A 16290-nucleotide genomic window follows, 5' to 3' on the forward strand; every position below is an offset into this window, starting at 1 on the left:
AATCTTTACAGTTTCTTCGATTAAAAATTGTAAAATAGCATTAAAAACTGGAGTAAAAATATGTGGAATTATTGAAAGAAAAAGAAAAATTGTTACTTTGAACAATCATGTCATTATTTTCCTTTGAGGAAAACAGAGGAACACAGTTATTTTTGTGATGAGAGGTTGTTTCAGGTACTCAAACGTTGTACGTTATTGATTTGGCAGTGCTAGCCTACTGTAGTACAGGTCATGGCATTTATCCCGGCATAGGCAAACTTCACATTGTAGGCATCCATAGACAGTTTCCACTCTGGCTCTCTTCTTGTTTTGGCGTGTGCAGCACTCAGCATATCTCCCTTTCTTCATTTTCCCACTGTTTACAATGTTCACTGACTCATGGCCTAAGGAACAAAGTGTCAAGGTGGAGGAAGACAGTGAAGGCTGGCCTCTTTGTTTCCGGAAGGAGTGGTCTCCTCAAAGGCATGTCACAAGGTGAGAAGTAAAGGCCTTCTGGTCCATTACTGGGGCCACAACCTCCTCTATTGGACCACTGTTCCACCTCAAAAACGCTGCTGTTACATGATGAATGCATTCAGCCTACTAATATCTAGAAGATGGAAAAATATACGCATCCACCATCTCCTAGATTTGCGGTCAATGGAGTAGGTCTTCTTCTACTGGTCGTTCTTGTCAATTGCACCCATGTTGTTATTATAATCTTTTACAACTGGTGGAGCAGTTATTGCTACAACCGAACCATCCTGCTTCTTTCTAGAAACATTGTCTTGGCCTCTGGAGGAATGGACAAGACACTTTTGATACCCTAGTCTGTTTGAACACTGTCCCCACAGTGTAGGTTCCAAAGCCAGTTTCTTGCAAAGAACAATGCCTGTGAAAAAATCATCCATGTAAATAACATGAGCATGGTCATGAAAAGCAGGATGGCAGAGATCACAAACTACCGGCAAACTGTGACTGCATTGATGGATGTTCCAAATAAAAATCCAATAAAACACCTCAATTAATCCCTGGTAGTATCCTGCCAATTGGTTGCACTAGCCTGTCCGGCATACCTGTTTGTCTCAGTGACAAGTAGATCCCAGAGTTCATCCGTAAATATCTTGTCAAAGAAAACAACAGGGTCAGAGTCAACAGCAAAATTTTCAACCGGTCCATGTTCCGGACCCAAAAATTCTGGATAATCAACGTTTGTTACTTCATCCAGTCCTCCCCAGTTAATTTCTGGAGCTCTGTTACGTCTTTGAGCCCTATTATTCACAGAGGTCCGCACATGACTCCCAGATGTTGAAGGCAGCTGCTCGGTTTCGCTACTTTTATCGGCCAAATCCTGATCTTGGGTATTTTCTGCAGCAGATGGGTCATCAGAGTCTTCCTCGGATATGTCTTCCCAGCTCTGTATCGATCTGTCGTTTACATCGAGAGCATAGAGGACGATACGCTGAATTTCATCAAGATCGCTATAAAAGGACGCCATCTTTAAATCCCAATGTAAACAAATATGTAAGTCGCAGTGAAAAACTGAAAAAACCCGGAGAGAATATCGCAAAATCGCTTCAAATCGCAGCCATTTTGAAACATGTTGTTTATGGCACAGTTTGAGGAGGTCTGGGAACTAAAATGGCCCGTGGTGTGCATTTTTGGGGACAAAATGTAAACCATTTTTAGAAGCGCACCTGTATGCGTGCTTCGGGGTGCAAGGGTTAACAGATTTATCGAAACAGAGCATAAACCCCACCCGCCCACCTCTATTTAAGAAAGTCCCCAGTATAATGAATGATATATTTGGGCCTGGGAGAAGTAAAATGTATGGAGCCTAGCACTGTTGTAACGAACCCGGTATCAGGAAATCTCTGTTATAACGAACACATGACCTGTTTGTTCTTATAGGGAACAACTATATAACCTACAACTTTCGTGAAAGGTTCTTGCACGGGATTTGTTTCATTCAGGCCATTTACGGTCACTTTTCAGAAAATTGGGTGGTGCTCTCTAAGTGTGTAAACATTCTGAATAGAGTACAAAGTGAGCCACTGTTTCTTGGTTTTGGCTGCTTTTCCAATACCTGCTGATCAAGTTTTCAATGAAGCCTTTCCTTTACTTGGTATTGATAACTGATTGACAATGTCACTTTCTTCTTGTTGAGTTTTACTAAATTTATCACTAATTTCACACGAAATGACCGCCAATGACATAATGACGCCACATTTTAGCGTTGTTTACCTGTATGCGTGCATAGAGATCGCCATGATTAGCATATCAATCAATCTTTCGGTGAAATTCTATGAGAAAACTATATGGAGAAAAAAAACTATATACAATTTTATATACGATACTATTCGCAATTTACAAAAAGCAAGGGAAAACTATTTACAAAACGTTAAATATCAAGAGAGGCAGGGTACTGACCCCATCCTTGAGGACATTGCGTTTCGGATAAAAATAACAAAATGCGTCCCTGACCTGAGTGTAGGTATGCATGGTATTATTTACAACACGAAAACCATGGTTCACTCCAGCATTATTTTGTTCAGTGAGCAGAACATTTAAATGCTTGTCTTTGTTGATCTCATTACAGCGTTTGTTAACCCCTTTACAAGAAAACTTATCTTTCGCCACAAAGCAGTAGTAGGTTTTTTGAACACAAGCCGATAGTGCCCTTGTCCCTCCCACTCAACCTTAAACAATCCTGGAGTTTGCTTGTCCTAAGCCTTGTGCTCAGCGGTGTCGGTCCGGGGAAACCAGTTGCACTTGTCTTGTTCAAATTCAGCTCTTAATTCCGAGTTTACTTAACTCTCCACACTATCCCAAAAAATGGCGATGTATGCTGAGTCAGTGTCCATTTCACACATTTGAAAGTCGCTGTGATCGAGATACTTGTCAAGAAAATCATAATAAAACTGCAGCATTCTTAGCTTGGCGTACTGGTACAGAAAAAAAAACCGACTTGAATTGGTAAATTAAACTTAATAGTTTTCTTGCAAGACTCTACTTCGTACATGTCTTGTGTGATATTATCAAATTTCCGGAACAGAGGGTGTTAACTTTGCGACTGGCCTCTGCATCAGTGCAATAGTCCACGTTTCTGTGCTTCAACTGTTCGGTGATGGTTTTACCAAAGCCTCAATTGCCCACCAAAAAACAAATAAAACTCGTACCAATTTTCTGTAAACAAACATTCAGTTCCCCTCCCCTATGATCCTACAATGAACTGACTACTTACCAGCTTCATCGTATTTGCAATGATGGCTTTACTGAGATCTGCATCGCCTTCCCGTCTCGCATCTGACACAGCATCTCCAAAGGGCTTGAAGCACTGGTCTGGGGTAAACTTGACCACTTGATGTACTTTGGTCACTTCCAAACCATGCTCCAAGTACCACTTGAGTAGGGTTGTGTCGAGCTGGATCTTTTTCCTTTTCATACTCCCGATGAAGCTGCGATGGGGCCGTGCCACAATTTTGTTCTCCTCGGCATAAGCTTTCACGTACTCCCCGATATCATCGCAGCTGATTTCTGTGTTCTTGAAAATGGGGCACATTGCAGAGAACTACTCTTTCAAATCCTCAGGCATGCGAATATCTACTTGCACAAAACCAAACAATCGCTCATTTCGCACCTCGCTCAAAATTCGCTCCCCGCTCATAATCTTCACATGATCCAAGGTTCTTGTGACGTCCATGGCAATGAATCTTTGCAGATCTCTATTGGTTTTCTTCATATCCCGCCATTGACACTCCCACATCTCAACCATGTTGTAGCCTTTGCTGCGGATAAACTGGGTGTTGGCCTTTGTTTCTTCTCGCAGCTCAGCCATGGGCTTCTTGCGCTTTTTATCAATTCTTTTCCACGGTTGAGCGCGCAATCATGTCCATGCCAAAAGCAAGGGTGAAACTGGTAGACAGTTTGTGTTTGGGCATTGAACCCGTCCACGGGCAGTTTGCTGTGTTGTTGGGCTGATGTCTGATGTGCTTTCTTTCTTTATAAGCTACCCACTCCAACCATTCGATCGCCATCATGATAAAGCTTTTAGGTTAAACTCATTGTCTGCCAACCTTCTTGTATAATTTCTGGTGGGCATGTCTTGCATTAGCGCACAGAGATACAAGGCGTTCACGTCATAACCAATGATCTTTTCACACGGCTTAGCTGCCTGGCCTCTTTTAGTTTCCCTGATCTTTGTTTTGCTGGCTTCGTGGTAGCAATGAAAGATGATACTTGGACCGGCGGTGTTGTTGTCTTAAATCAGATGATAAAGGTCACTGTTGGCTTGATCGAAGAGACTGAAGTACGTTTCTTGCAAAAACTGACTCATTTCTCTACCGCCTCGCGGAATGGAATGACATCCAGATTATTGTACCAGACCAAGAAATCTTTATTTGTTGACATTTCATTGTCTTCCCATACTTGCTCACAGTACTGGTATTTGTCTTCGGTGATGTTTTTGTTCTTCAGAGATGAATAGAAGGCAGCGTGAGGGGGTAGCGATGTTTCTTCTAGCTTGTCTAGGCTGTCGATCCACTTATAAGGAAAGAAACCTTTGGTCTGCTCACACTCATAGGCTTTTAGGAACTGGTCATAGCTGAACCCGTGAGCGAGATAGTTTGTGATGTCCAGAAACTTGAGGTATTTGGTCTTGAGGCACATGTGGTTGCTGTTTCTTTTTACAGTAAACTTGACTGGCTGTGTCTCAATGAGGTAGGGAAATAAAATTCTTTCACAGCGTTGAGATCATACTTGCCAGAATTGAAGCCCAAGACTGGCAGTTCTTGAATGTAGACGTTCAATTTTTCTTCTAATTGACAAAGGACTCTGTTGTCACTGGTTTGTTGCTCTCCGAATAACATATCTTCACTATCTGCCATTTCTTCTCGCTTCTGTCTCTGTTCTTGTTTTCTCCCCTGGTCCAACTCTACGTTTAATCTTCTATAAAACGACGGATCGTTTTCACTCACTTCGTCTTCTAAAAAGGCGCGATCTTTTTCGTTGTCTGGCTCGATTTCTTCCTCATCCTCCTCATCATCACTCGCCATTAAATCAATGTCTCTACTTTCATCTTCGCTCTCTTCTTCACTAGACTCCTCATTTTCTTCTTGCATATCCACTAGCATTTGCGCTAACTGATCTTCGTGCATCTCACCACGCCTAGGCACAGATGCTTGGTTAAGCGTTTCAAACATGGGCGCCTACTGTTGGCGTAGCGGAGAATAACTGTTCGTGCTGATGGCCACCAAGCACTCAACAAATTTTCTCATCAGCTAGTCGGAGTTGCCCTCCGAGGCAAAAAATTTCGGCTCTTGGTAACCAGGGACGTTACTGCATACACTGATACTCAAAGGAATATGTGACAATAACCTGGTTAGCGTTTGCCTTTTCAAAGTAACATTCAAAGTCGAAGGTGGCGGGATAAGGGAAGTAGCGAAATTCTTCTGGAACGATGATCCCTTCGTCATCTAATTTTTCGAGATATGTCCAGAAATGCACGCTAATGAGATTCATGAACTGTATGATAAACATCACAAGGTGTCCCCTAACCTAAATTCTCACTTAAACACACATAATTCTGTCAAACATGAAGTCATATGAAAACGACAAAAAAGCCTGTTTTATATGAAGTACCCAAATTCACGGTTAGGTGCATTTCTGGACATAAGTGAATTTTTCAAAGATAGTCTTCAGGATATGTTAGGCCCTGCTCGGGTATTTCAGATGGACTTTCCCATCACAGGTCTTCTCGTGTTGTCTTAAATTTGGTTGTTGACTTTAAACAATTTCTCTAACTCGTCTAATTCACTTATCTTGACAACATGGAACTTCTTCTTGGATAGACCAGCTTCTCTGTACTGTTCATAATAATACTGGGTATCTCTCTCTAAATTCTTTGTGTGGCAACCGTTGTGGAGGGCTAGGCAGTAAAAAAAACAGAGATTATCTTCATACGATTTACCCATCTGTGCTTTGGTTTCTAGTGCGTCGATTCCTCGGTTTTCGGTGATATAACCTGGGAGATATTTCCCTCAACCAAAGGGATGATCCGGGAATCTTCGTGATAAACCAGGTGACATTCGTAACGAGATCGACAACCCATTTACTGTTTGGTCTCTGCTGGCGTATCCACTCCACGAAATCGATGTTGTTTACTTCTTCATACAAGCGCTCTAAATCATCTTGATTGGAGACCAGGAAAGGCTGTTCTAAGACCAGGTTGTTATTGGCAGATGGGTGGTGATATTGGAGAGCCGCAGTCTCTGTATTGTTCAGGATAAAACCAAAGGCGAAGTTGACTTTAAACACAGTAGGCTGATCAGCAAAAATGCTGTTCAGCTGTTCTCGGAGGCTGGCTGGGTTGATGATGGATAAACGGAAATTATACCAGTCTTGTAGGCGGTTGTGTTGGCTGAAGCGGGTACGAATTTGCGACCAGTGTTGCCGGTACTTTTTGGTGATATTTCCTTCACTGCTAGGAACAAGGTTGGCTGGAATCAAAACTGGATCAGATTGCCAACTTGAACTAGTGACGATTTCTTCAGCACCTGTCATGGAGGCTGGTTCTGAAGCGGTACGCGTACTTGCTTGGTCTGATCTCTTAGATCTTTTCGCAGCAGGTGCGTCATTAGATGTTGTAGCGGTACGTTTTCTCATAGCAGCGGTAGTGGTGGGTTTTTGTTGCGCGGTGCGAATATGAGCGCTAAAGGGTGCGAGGTTGTGGAATGTTTCTCCACATGTATTGCAAGTGAACGTGCGTTCAGCGGTTCGCTTGTCTTGGGCTTTTAGGTGGCGATTGAAGACCAATTTGTCTGAGAACCGTTTATCGCAGCGCAGGCACTCGTAAGGTTTCACCCCTTTATGAATACGTCTGTGCCTGTTTAAGTTGTCTAAGTGGGAAAAGGTCCTACACAAGTCTCACAGCAATGTTCCTTGGTAGGTTTCTTTGCTGGTGACTGTCCATCACCGGTTTGAATACCCTACAATTAGTTATTATCTAGTGTTAAGAAAGGTTAACTATACCATCGATAAATAAGTCCTTATCTAAAAGTTACTCGGGTTCAAAAAAATCTCTCTTCATTTCACTAACAAATAGTCCGTCTTAAAATTTGATGGAAACCAGCGTTTGTTTTGATTTCAAGGCTCATCCATCATTTTTAACTCGTGAATGCGCGCATGCGCAATGAACGAGTTATAGCGATAGCTGACTCTCGACTTGGTCGGTCGATCAGTCGGTTTTGTCGTTAACTTTCGGGCGTGCGCAGTGAATGAGTTTTAAATTCAATTAGTGGAAAAAACACGCGAACATTTGTTGTTCATGGCGCATCAGGAAATTCTTATTCAATATGTAGAGAATAATGTGACGATCATTTAGTGCAAGAATGGCGATTTTTCGTTCAATCTGAGCAAAGTTTCAAGTTTTTTCAGTTTTTCAGAAAGTCCGGGGTCGTAAACTCAATTAGCGAAAAAAAAAAAACGTGAAAATTTGTTTCACGACGCGTCAGAATTCTCTCATTCATTCTGTAGAGAATAATTTGGCAATCATTTTAGTGTAAGAATGGGGATTTTTCGTTGAATCTGAGCAAAGTTATAGGATTTTTTCGTTTTTTTCTACGAAGTGCGGTTTCTTTCAAGAATTAAAAATAATTTAATTTAAAAATAATTTAATTAAAAAATAATTTAATTTGTCAGTTTTCACGCGAAAGCGGAACGTGCCATGTCACGCATCATTGACGTCGTAAACAAAATTATGCAAATTTCTGGTGAAATGAACACTTTTAAGATCTTGTCAGCTTTCATAGAGGTTTCAAACGGAAAAAATGTTTCATTTTCGAAATTTACAACTGGTAATTTATGGGAAAGCAAAAGGACGCGGTCGATAAATAATTCTTATTTAGCAAGAGCTTGTCATAGTTCATTATTTTTACTTGAGGATTGCGTGGATTCCAAAGGAAGAATTTCACGCAATTATGTCGGGCATGAATCGTAATGCGATACTTTGTTGAACATATTTCCCTTTGTGAGATCGGCTTGCCCTACACTAATTTTGTAATTTTAATTCCCAAAAAAACTTCACTTGCCCATCGGGCAAGTGATGGTTAGAATCCACTAGCCCGATCGCGAAATCCAGTAGCCGCGGACTATCACACGAATTTGCATGACGTAGCTGCACATGGCGTGCTCCTATAAACTTTGAATAAAAAAAACACGTGATATTTTTTAATCGGCGCATCAGAATAATCGGCTTATTCAATCTGTACAGAATAATTTGACAATCATTTTAATTGTACAAGAATGGTCATTTTTCGTTACATAATCGGGCAAAGATATAATTTCTTTTAGCTTTTGAGGAAGTTTCCGTAGCCGTCTAAATTGCAATTACTATGTGTCATCTGCATTCACGAGTTGGCTCACAGGAGCCTTTGATTTGGAATACTCAGTCTTCGCTCGGTCAGGAATAAAGGAATTTTGATTCATTCATCAAAGATAATAAAGAGAGTTGAGTGTTTGATCAGTCAATGAAAAAGAAGGAATTGTGCCTAGATTCTACTTGAAAACAAATACTTTTAGAACAAGACTATGAAGCCTGAATACAACTCCGTTGCGACCAGTTGCGGTAAACATTCCTCTAAAATGTTTAAGTAAAGGGAAATTGACACAAGAATTGAGCTTTTGATCAGATTGCTTGTGATAACTTGATAAATCAATTCTCTACAAACAAAAGCAAACGAGAATTTAGTTCCACAACAATGAAATGAGAATTGAACTTTTGTTCAGACCACTTGAGCGACTTGATAACTTTTCTCCAAAAGGCTAGTACATGCAATAAATCAAATCACTTACCGTTTTTGAAGGATTCCAAGACAGTGGTTGATTCAGTTTTCCCAGCCACTGAAAATAATAAAAGAACATAAGTCTTTGAACAATATAGATCACACAATGGTTGTAATTGTGAAGGAAATTAAATCGGAATACTTACTTCGTCACATAAATCACTTTCCATTTCCACTGGAAAATAGGAATCGTGGTTATCATACAAGAACACACAAGGAAGGTAATTTAGATTATATAGACGCTTACTTTAAGAACGAGTAAACAGATTTGGGTATGAGGAATTCAATACAATTCACTTATAACACAGAGTTAATAACTTACATTTTCTAGTGCCATGCGTTCCATGTCCTCGATTTCTCGCAGTTCAGTGTCTGAAAACTGTAAAGTAAAATATATTTCGATTACATGTTAAGTTTTTGACAAAATCAAACTTATAAGGTTTTCGGTTATTAAATTGTTTTCCACGCTTTGATGATTGCTCTAATGTTTAAATAAGCCCAGAAATAGACATAATTTGGTTGAACAAATTGGAATGTGTTTCATGAGTGAAACAATTGAATGATTAAATCTCAAAACTTATCTTGTTAAATAAATTTTTCACAGTCTCCGGTGATAACTGCGAATTATAATTACTTAAAAAACGAAAGAAAAAAGTTGACATTAACGAAATTGCAAAACAAAAAGCACCAAAGAAATTGAGTCGCACTATTGTTTAGAACACCTGAAGCGTTTTAGTCACTATTCTTTAAAAGACTACAATAGTTTACTCGTAAAATAAAGCACGAGTTACATTTTCTGGTGTCAAGCGTTCTGTTTCCTCAACACTTTGGAGTTGGCTGTCACACAGTTTCTTCACACATCGCTTTTATTTCATTGTGTTGTTAACAAAGTTAACAAGCACTTCGTGCAAATTTAAGTCAAAGTAACCCGCATAATTAAAGTTGCTTAATAGTGCGTAAAACACTGTTATCGTGCTAGAGAGTTTGTAAAAAAAACTTACTGAATCGCCCAAATCCAACTCCAAATCAGCCTTCCCCGCTGCCAGTTTCAGTGTGCACAGCATTGCTTGATGCCTACATTGAAAGATAAAGTTGTGTTTAAAGAGAGAACTAAAACACTTGTTGAACATTCAAAACCTCATCCTGTTTATAAATCAATTGAAAGGCATAAAATGCTTTAACAATACTTACAAGTGCTTTGCGCTAAGAATATTCGGCCAACATTTTGTCAAATGCGCTGATAGTTTCCTCATTGGTTTTGGTCTACGGCGAGTAAGAGAAAGTCATAAAGATTAGTAAGAGAGGGTTAGTGAAAAGTATTAACACAAAAGTTAAAAACATGCTAATACTCGTTGAACTTACCGTATCAGCTACGTGATTTTGAACGCAAGTGGCCGCATGTAGACTCCTCTGACTCGTGGTTCTCACCAAGCTATTAAAATGAGATGAAACGTCAAAGATCAGAGAAGCAACAGTATTGTGATGGATTGAATCAATGAAGGCAATAACGACCAATGCAATATAAAACTTACCTCAAGTTCTTGGAGAGTCAATTCTGTCAATCGCGCAAATACCAACGGAACAAAATTCTCTGGGATTTGGACAGCTTCAGTCAACATCTCCACTTGGCACTTGGAGCGTATTTTACGTATGATATTAAGGTGGCTAGTACTTGTTTTACACGCGTGGGGAGTCTAATCAGGAGCGCACGCATCATACTTCATTACGCGCGAGATTTAAAGTGTGGCAAAACCAAAACAAAGATGGCAGTGGTCGGCTTACTCGTGTTTTGTCCTGTTTGAAAAGAAATTCTCCTTTATCCGCCGTTTTATCAAGTAGAAGCGTGTTATATAGTTTTACATCTGTAAACAAAATTTTTCTGGATCTCAATCTCGCGTCTTAAATTCAAAATTCCCTTCTGTGTTGCAATCGATCTTTAGCGGAGATCGCAAGGAAACAAAGTCGCGAAGAAATTTGAACACCTCTGACAGCAGAAAAACAAACCTCAATTTGCCTCGCTGTAGTTATTTGGCGGGAGTCTTCGGCCTCTGTATCTTGTTCCGTATGCTGCTAGTAACGGTAGTAAGAGCGGCGACCCTGAGGTGACCGACGACAAAAAATGGAAAACTACACGTCACAACACAATGGTTGCTTTACGTCCAAAAGACAGGTCATCAAACTTCAAAATCTCGCCAGAGCAAGAGAAATCAGAGCTCAAAACAACGAAGAGCAACCTGAAGAAAACGTCTTCGAACCACCAAGGAAAATAGAAACCCGTTCAAAACAGGTACGTTGTTGTAGTGTTGAACATTTTATTACAACGAATTGTTGCAAATTAGCTTGATTTAGCAGCCCGTTCCCGTTTGTTCGTTTTGTTCTTCATTTCTGGAGAATTCAATACCCGCAAGCAATTAGTTGACTGTAATGCAGACTGAAAACGAGGTGGATATCTGTGGAACAAGACTGATAGATCTTCAAGTTCTTCAAAATGACCTGAAATTGTGTTCAAGCTGTCAGGCAGATGGTTCCTTTTTGTGAAATTGGTGACTTTTCTTATTCCCGGTAATAAACACAACAAAAAACAAAGGAAGTGGCTCACATTCAAATAATATTTTATTGATACATCATATAATACAGAATAAAGCTGCAAGGCTTTCCTTGTTGTATTTTAAAACTCACAGAAAACTGTTGCCAATTGAACTGATTGAGTCATGTGTAAAGTATAGAATACAATCAAACTCAATCTGATTGATTAGGTTCAGCTGTGTTTGACTTTCATACTCGCTCAAACTCACAGAAAGTTAACTTATTCGAACTCAGTCCATGGAATAAGTTTGATTGGGATTCATTACTTAACACTTGATTGCCAACACCTCTTCTACACTGTATCTAAAAGGATCTTTCTTTAATAAGCAACCATTGGAAGAAGAATCATCTTTGACTCACCACTGAGCTTGAGTAAACAATCCATTGTTGACAATTCCAGTGTCACAAGCCTTTCGCACACGGTTGAAAACATGAAATATCTTGATGGACACCACAAGCTTTTCTTCACTTTCAGTGACAAACTGTTTAATTCAAGCCATGACAACGGTCCGATGACCTTTGTAAACTGTACTCAACTTTTGGCAGTAGAGGAGTAGTCGCCATTCTCTCCAATCCACCTTCAACTTCATCTTCCAAGACACCGCGAGTCACACGCACAAAGAGAATCCTTGCCACAATCGTTAAGCACTTCGACGAAAAGAACCAAGAAGAATGATGGAGCAACTACAGAATACAGGGCCACTTTGGTCCACAAACATAAGAACGACACAACACAATAGAACGACACAATAGATGCTATTATCATGTAAATAAGTGGCCCTGTATTCTGTAATTTAGCCAGAATAATAGCAACTGATCCTCACCGTTGACTGTCGAGAATCACATCAATCGACATGAGTACAATCAGCTGGATTCTACGAGTCGAGACACGTGCTGTGCAAGCAATAGTCCATTTCACTCTTTCGCCTGGTGTTTGTTCGCATAAAACGCGATTAATCAAGCCAATCATCTCGAAAAAATCCTTACAAGTGGTCCCAAACGTGCTGATGAACAGTAAAAACCGCAATTGCTGACTAAATCCACGAAAGTGAAGTCAATCCAGCGACAACACGGCAATGACCGCCGAAGGAGTTCGCGTTGTGCCTGCGCGCGCGCAAAGGTCAGCGGTTGTCAAAAGGGAGCATGCCTAAGTGTCAATCTTTTAAAATCCAGATTTTAAATCGCGTGAAGACACGCATGGAAATATCTGAAATCAGGGGGGCTTTTACAAGCAAATAAGCCAGGTGACCCCCATTTTTTATTTTTCCAAAATTTTTTACTTATTGAGAGAAAACCACTTACCTTTTTTAAAAAATTTCTATCAGAGGAATTTTGCACTACTCGCAAATGGCCTTTTTTCACGTCTATGAAATTTCCGCTTGATAGGATTTTTTTTAAATCTTCGAGAACTTTCATTTTAAAATGCCGAAAGTTATCACATTAAAAAAGTTGGGGGTCACCTGACAAACCTTCAAGTTGTAATCGCCAGAAGCTAAAATGTAGGTCTCAATAATGGTCAAGCATCGTTTCTATGGTAACCACTGATCACGAAAAAATAGTCATTTTGTGTCAACTACGTAATGTACAATGTTAACTTACAAAAAGTTTGATATGACCTTGTCCCGAGTTTCTGTTGTTTTATTTTAAAGTTTATAGAGTAAAAAAGCTGAAAACAAATACTAGCCACCTTAAGCTACTTCAGTCGCGGACAGTTAAACAAGCGCTTAAAGCAGCTTCAAGATCAATAACGTTGGTGAAAAAAGCCATTTTCAACGGTGCTAAGGTTTTGAAAATCGGAAAAATGTTTTCCCAGCAAAGCAATTGCAAGAACGATAGTGCTTTCGAAATCTACCCGCTTTTTATTCAAAACAGACAATATAAATCTTAAGATCCAATCAGGGTGGGTATAGAGTGATCAAGTCTGGGCATGTCTATTGTTTCCTTTGTGCAAGAGTGATGCTCATTAGTAAACCTCAGCATTTATTAGTATGGAGGAAGTCAAAAAATTAGTATGCAGGAAGGTACTGACTAGGCACTCAATTAGTATGGAGGAACGCATTTTTTCCCTAGGTTATAACAATAGGTGACGTCATGGACTAGACCCTTATGCATATAAATGATTTACCTTGGCATAAACAAGGTAAATTTTGCTGAAGGCATACTACTTATACAATCACACCATTTGTCCCTGGACCTGGGCATAGTAGGTATTGTCCTTTTTCAGTCTGCATTTTGTATCACATCTTCTCGAATCATTATCTGTTTTTAGGAGTAGACTTAAAATTTAGTTGAATATTTATTGAATCAGTAGCCATCGAATTTTATCTAGTTCTAGAAATTTTAAAATATTTTGCAAGTTTTTAGTTAGGGAAATTGCTTTGTACAGGGTTAACATCACGATTTCCCTTCTCAAGGTGTTGTTTTTTTTTTTGTATTGTGTTGTAGCCTCCTGAATAAAATGTTATGTTATGTTGTGTTGTGTTATGTTATGTTATGTTATGTTATGTTATGTTATGTTATGTTATGTTATGTTATGTTAAGAAACTTGGGTCTGAGCATGCCTCGAGTGAGGGGAGGGGGGGGTCAGGTGAAACTTGGTATGAGGACATTTTACCTCAACTAAACCAAAACAAATACTGCATCCAAAATTAATAACTTTTTGACATCAGGTGATGCCACAAGAACATTGAAAGCTTGAGAAGCAACAAATCCACTTTTAAGTACAGCGACAGGTGTTTTCCCGTTGAATATAAATTTTTTTCAGACTTTTGGAGAGCAACAGGTTCATACTTCATACCATAAGCCACATACTTAGAAGTAAAGGGCTTTTGATGCATAATTGAATGAGCAAAGCCCTCATGATTCTGTTGTCGCTTGGCAATGAGCTGAAAACTTGAAGCAGTGAATCTCTATGTGCACTCCTTCTTCCAAATTTCAGATTCTGATTCTTCCCTTGTACTAGCTTCAGTTGTATTCCCTTTCTTTTCATTCACAGATAAATGCAATAACAAAGCTGCTTCTTCAGTACTCAGTTCTCGAAGGGGGGGGGGGGGGGTAACCATAGGATTTTCATTGCCTAAGGGAAATCTTGGATACGATGTTGTTATTAAAAAGCACATCCTTCCTGGGTAATGCTTTTAAATTTGCCTCTGCTGAAAAGTTGGACTCTGTGAAGGACGCCTGGTAGCTTAAAATGAGCCAACAGGAATTTTTCCATATTTTGTCCTTGCTGTTTCAGAAGAATTGTTACATTTACGCAAATGAGCAAAACCATGTTTAAGTCAAAAGTGGCAAGTTCAGTTTTCAAAGATGCCTTATTCGTAGGGACAGTGTGGTGGCTTCAAGGCGCCATAAAGAAGACATTTCACACCACTTGACCCTCTTGAACACCTGGGCTCATGGAGCCTTGTTCTAGTAACATACACTTCCATAACTGGCTGAGAGACTGTTTTCCCCACCTCGTTTTTTGCGCCATTTTTGAAGCTGCAACGTACATGCCAACTCAGGATTTTCATCCTTTTGTTGACATAGATCCTTTGTAGTCTTCGCTTTGAAGAGGGTAAACTTGCTTATCTTGAGCATCAAGGCTGAAATATGGTGGCAATGTCCAGCTTTTCCTGCGACACACGTACAGTTACTGTCTAACACATTCCCCTTGAAAATACACAAGGCAAGTTTTAGTTGATATGGGGGTTGATTCTTTCTAAAGCTATGGCAACATTTGGCTTGAAAAGAAAACAGCAGTCATCACTGGCGACAATTACTTCCCTTAGGTATTCATCTTCGAGGAATGTCTTTTCTTTTCTCAAGGACATTGGCACAGAATGATTTGAATATCTGAAATACTCTTTCCCAATCTGGCTATGTGCTCATTCATTTCTGCCTCGATGAACATAGGCATCTTTTCCGGAGACGTACCCCATCTATCAGGGGATACCTGACAGTAAGGCGGTCTTTGTTGTTCATATCACCATTTGAGGAGTCCGTAACACTCGATTTAGCTCCGATTCAAATGCATTCCTGTTTTTGCTTTCTGTACAGACCATTTGGATCAGGATCCAATATATTTTTGCGTTTCCCAGTCTTGATGTACTCTTCTATCCTGATAGAGATTGATGGATTGTGTTTTTGAACGATCTTTTCCTAAGTTTGGACAGGCCAGGATGTAAAGAGCTTCACAGTCTTAGCTTTGGAAATAACCAAGGACTTACGTTGCAAATTTGCCTGTGAGTTATTAACATACAAGTTTCCTTGGAGGAATAATCTAAAGAAATACCTTGTTCAGACACATATGGAGGCACAGTATCAAATTGCACTTGCTAAGTTAAGGTGGTCTTGCACTCACCTATTGAATTTTTTTATTTTAAGTGGGTGTAACTCATTATGGTACCATTGGAAAAGTCATTGAAAAGTTTTAATAATTGATATGGTGATTGACATTTTGTACCCATGATAACCAGTTTACAGGCCCCTGACTTTGGAAAAAGGGACCCCTCAAGTAAAAAGGATATCTAAAGAACCAGAGGTCCCACACATCTAGAACCGGAATCAAAATTAACTGCAATGATTGCTCTATGTTGTAAACCTGTAAAAAAAAAACTTTAGAAGGCTTTTCAGAAAATAAACGATTGTTTCCTGATTAGAGCATAGTTTTGGCTCTCATTATTCTCAAAAAATTGAAATGAATCGTATCCAGTTTCACATAAATTATGTTTTGTTTGGTTCACAACATAGTACAGATACAAGGGAAACTACACTGAAAATTTCACTTAAATTGCTCCAAAAGAAGTTAAGATATCCTTTTTGCCGTGGAGGCCAAATAAAAAAATGAGAAAACTGCCGTTAAAGTTTTTATTCAGTAAAAAGAGTAGCCATTACTAAGAAC

The 16290-nt window shown here is 39.5% G+C and overlaps 2 pseudogenes; both read right to left on the minus strand.

Moving 5' to 3' along the window:
- Positions 1 to 2370: 2370 nt before the first annotated feature.
- On the minus strand, positions 2371 to 3138 carry LOC146470754 (uncharacterized; annotated as a pseudogene).
- Positions 3139 to 3193: 55 nt separating this feature from the next.
- Positions 3194 to 4647, minus strand: LOC146470755 (uncharacterized; annotated as a pseudogene).
- Between the last annotated feature and the right edge of the window lie 11643 nt (positions 4648 to 16290).

This window comes from Pavona decussata, unplaced genomic scaffold (genome assembly GCF_977016875.1).
Source record: "Pavona decussata unplaced genomic scaffold, jaPavDecu1.1 SCAFFOLD_111, whole genome shotgun sequence".
Taxonomy (NCBI): domain Eukaryota; kingdom Metazoa; phylum Cnidaria; class Anthozoa; order Scleractinia; family Agariciidae; genus Pavona; species Pavona decussata.